Source organism: Telopea speciosissima, chromosome 3 (genome assembly GCF_018873765.1).
Source record: "Telopea speciosissima isolate NSW1024214 ecotype Mountain lineage chromosome 3, Tspe_v1, whole genome shotgun sequence".
Lineage (NCBI taxonomy): Eukaryota > Viridiplantae > Streptophyta > Magnoliopsida > Proteales > Proteaceae > Telopea > Telopea speciosissima.
The window spans coordinates 9,093,985-9,097,562 of NC_057918.1; the positions used below are offsets into that span (position 1 = coordinate 9,093,985).

General features: G+C 38.7%; 1 long non-coding RNA gene across 1 annotated transcript; it reads left to right on the forward strand.

Moving 5' to 3' along the window:
• Positions 1–656: 656 nt before the first annotated feature.
• LOC122653493 lies at positions 657–1,227 on the forward strand. Its single transcript, XR_006331820.1, has 2 exons — positions 657–938; positions 972–1,227. It is a non-coding gene; the product is annotated as an uncharacterized LOC122653493 (long non-coding RNA).
• The last annotated feature ends 2,351 nt before the right edge of the window (positions 1,228–3,578 follow it).

A 3,578-nucleotide genomic window follows, 5' to 3' on the forward strand; every position in this document is an offset into this window, starting at 1 on the left:
TATCGTGAGAAGCCTCTCTCATGATAGCCCATGTTCCTGCCACATGGCATTTCCATTGGTGCTCAAATTTCATGGATCAGTTATCCTCATCATCATTCTATGACCCTGGTAACTTTCAGCCCAACGCATCGAGATATAAAGATCAAGCAACAACTTAAAAATTCAACTCTAGTAGTTTTATTTCAACTGTTGAAAATACAGTACAAAAAATTCAATACAATTAAGGCCAAAAGGTTGATATGTGACCCCAAATTTGATATATAACCACCAGCTAATCCACAGGATGTACAAGCCATCCAACAGTGGGTCCCAATGACCCAACATCACTGTCATGAGAAGTTTCCATATAATAAACGAAGTGGAGTTCTTTTTCCTAGTATGAGTTATCATTATAAAAATTGATATTGGCATTTAAAGTTTGAAAAACAAATAAATAGAAAACTTCCAAAACATAATACAAGCAGCAAGCACATTAGAGATGCAAACAGAAAAAACAAATTGGATTCACATCCAAACACAAAAGTAACTTTATTCAGAAATTTATAGTAAAGACAATGGATTGAATGCAATAATACCATGGGTATTCCTAGATCTTTGAGGCCATTGTCCTTTTATCTGCCCCCATCTGCCTCAATGCAGTCATGTCCTCCTGTAGATTAATAAACGTTTGGTGCCAGCCACAATTGGAAACAACAAAGATAGGAGTTCAATTCCGGCAAAGTACCAGAATTTCAGCAGATACTGCAAAAAAATTTGGCCCAGTTCTATTTTCTGACCTATCAGAACATAGGCCTTGATATTATACCATACAATGTCCTTTTGTTTCTTCACAAGTCTATCTTTTAAATATCAAAGTTGAAATAACTTTCCCAACCTAAGGCATAGTGGTAGATATGTCTATACCTCTCTCATATGTCACGAAATATCCAGGATAAGAGGTTCCAGGAAAGAAAGGGGGAAAAAAAGGAGAGGGGGGGAGGGGAGAAAATAAGTGTGCATACTCTGGAACCTAATAATCAGCCAAGTATTTCATGATAATAAGATCAAGATTCACTGTCAGATGAGCCTCATTTAATAGATTAATTATGAATAAATCAACTTGAAAAGATGAACCTAACCATTTATCCCTGAGGTCACTTGAACAGCCAAAAGTTAGTTTCAGTGAAGTTTCTACAAGTGCTGAAATAAAAAAATAAAAAAAGGATGGATAGAACATCTATCCAAAAAGGGGGGGGGGGGAGGAGGAAAAGAAAAGACAAGGTCATTTGGACCTCGTTTGAGTTTGATTTGACAAAGTAAATATTCTACTTTAGTCTCTAGGTGAGAACCAAACGGTTAAGACAGCAGAAATAACCTGTAACACTGATCAACAGAAACAGACTAGCAACAAAGGAAGGGGGCATCAAATAGAAGCAGAAGAAACATGAGGAAGACGAAGATGAGGTGACGCATTATGGTAGATTTCAGAACCCTACCCACAACAGAATTAAATGGCTCACAACCAGCAAGCTATCACCACACATAACCCCCTCATTCTAAGGTTTAGAATGACCTAAATTCAGTTTAGTTGAATATAACCAGCAATACTTCAATCCCCCCAAACAAGATGAAGATCCAACGGTCGGATCTGAAGTTATTAACAAAGGAACAAAATAGTAAGTTTCTTTCAAATTTAGAAACAATGCTATATCTCAGCATCCATGTGGCAGAATATCACAAAAACTTGACTAGGACCAGCAGTCAATGAGTATAGTTAAGCATATGTGAAAATCCAACCTATCCAATGACTATGTATCTCAGATCAACTGCTCACAATAATAGCAACTGAGGATCAGTTTTAGAAATTAACAGTAGCCATAAAATCCAACCAATCCAATGACTATGTATCTCAGATCAACTGCTCACAATAATAGCAACTGAGGATCAGTTTTAGAAACTAACAGCAGCCATAATAAATCCACAGGACAGAAAGCCACCAAACTCCAATCGAGTTTTATTAGGGCAGTGACCAATCCTCCAAACCGACAACCAGATCTGAAGGACAGATATTGCTGGAATAATAACCCAACACAGAACAGGAAAACCCAGAAACAGAGGTGCCGCAGGTCTTGTTTAGTTGCAGTGAAACTGTCATGCCCTTATCAAAGTTAGTGAACCACTTTAAGAAAACACCAGAATAGAAACATAACATCAGTGAAGAAACTGAATGAATAAATTGGTAAAACTTAATGGATATTGCAGACCAAGGTAAAAGAAAATAGATCAGACAAGGAAAGCTATGACTTGAGTTTCCCACTCAAGCCTCGACCAGTTTCCCACCAGTCATGTACTGCTTCTTACAACAACTACTTCACACAGTACAATGCAGCCATAGTAAGAAAGGTTAAAAAGGGCATAGCCATTCCACGAGGCTCCCGCCACTGTGGGTATGGGAGGATCATAATGTACGCAGCCTTACCCCTGCTTCGCAAAGAGGCAGTTTCCCGACTTGAACCTGCCACCACAAGGTTGCAGTGGAGCAACCTTACCGTTGCACCGAGGTCCGCCCTCCCATAGCAACAAAGGTTGTAGTATCAAAATTTGGGCTTCTATTCTTCCCCATTCTCTTATTAGTAAGTTCAACTATGTTACAGAAACAGGAGTCTCTAGAATTAGAAACTAATATGTGGTACTCTAACAGAAACAACTATTACTAAACAAATAATAATAAAAATAGAAACAAATAACTAAAGAGGTTCACAAACTGTCTTCCTACGCTAAGCAATAAAAGGGTCCTTAATAGGCCCAGGCTGGACCATTAATTGGGCCAAAAACATAAGCCACAAGTGAGCTTTTAAAGCTGGGATCGATGGGACTTCATGGCTGGCCCTTTGGGCCTAAAGCCTGGCTCTCTCAATGGGTGTTTCTTCTTCTCTTCTGCCTTTATTCGATCTACGTCATAAGGTGTACCTAGACAACCACACCCAGGGTTCCTAAATACCTTTAAAATTTCAAATAATTCCCCAAATCAATTAAGGGTATACATAGATTCTTTAACTCCTAACCACCTATAACTCATTTACTGTTCACTGGCAGCCACCCCATTTGAATTGTAGTCATAGCCATTCCATATCAAGTCTAGCAGAACTGTAAGAATTACAAAGCACCCAAAGATTAAGAGGAAGCAATACCATGGAAACAAAAACAAATATGACTACTTTAGTTCAGTTGGATACCATAAAATCAACTTTATGACAAATGTGGCTTCCATACCCTCAGACTTTATGCTCAGCCCCACCGGTCAACTACATATCCTGATCCCATTAAAAAACAACTGTTTCCGAGATACAAGACCTGGTGGTGAATCCTGCTCTCGAGGGCTGAGATGCGCCCCCATTATCATAACTATGGAACATGAAAGCATGTAGTCTATCCTACATCCTACCTGTCTTACATCAGCAAGACATGTATGCTTATCTAACAATTCAAGCGAGGCTCGATAATTATCAAATATAACCCTTGTCATTAATGAACTTCAGAACAGTCTAGTTTCAACAGTCATTGGCTAGGTGATCAACTAGGCCTTTTCATATCATATA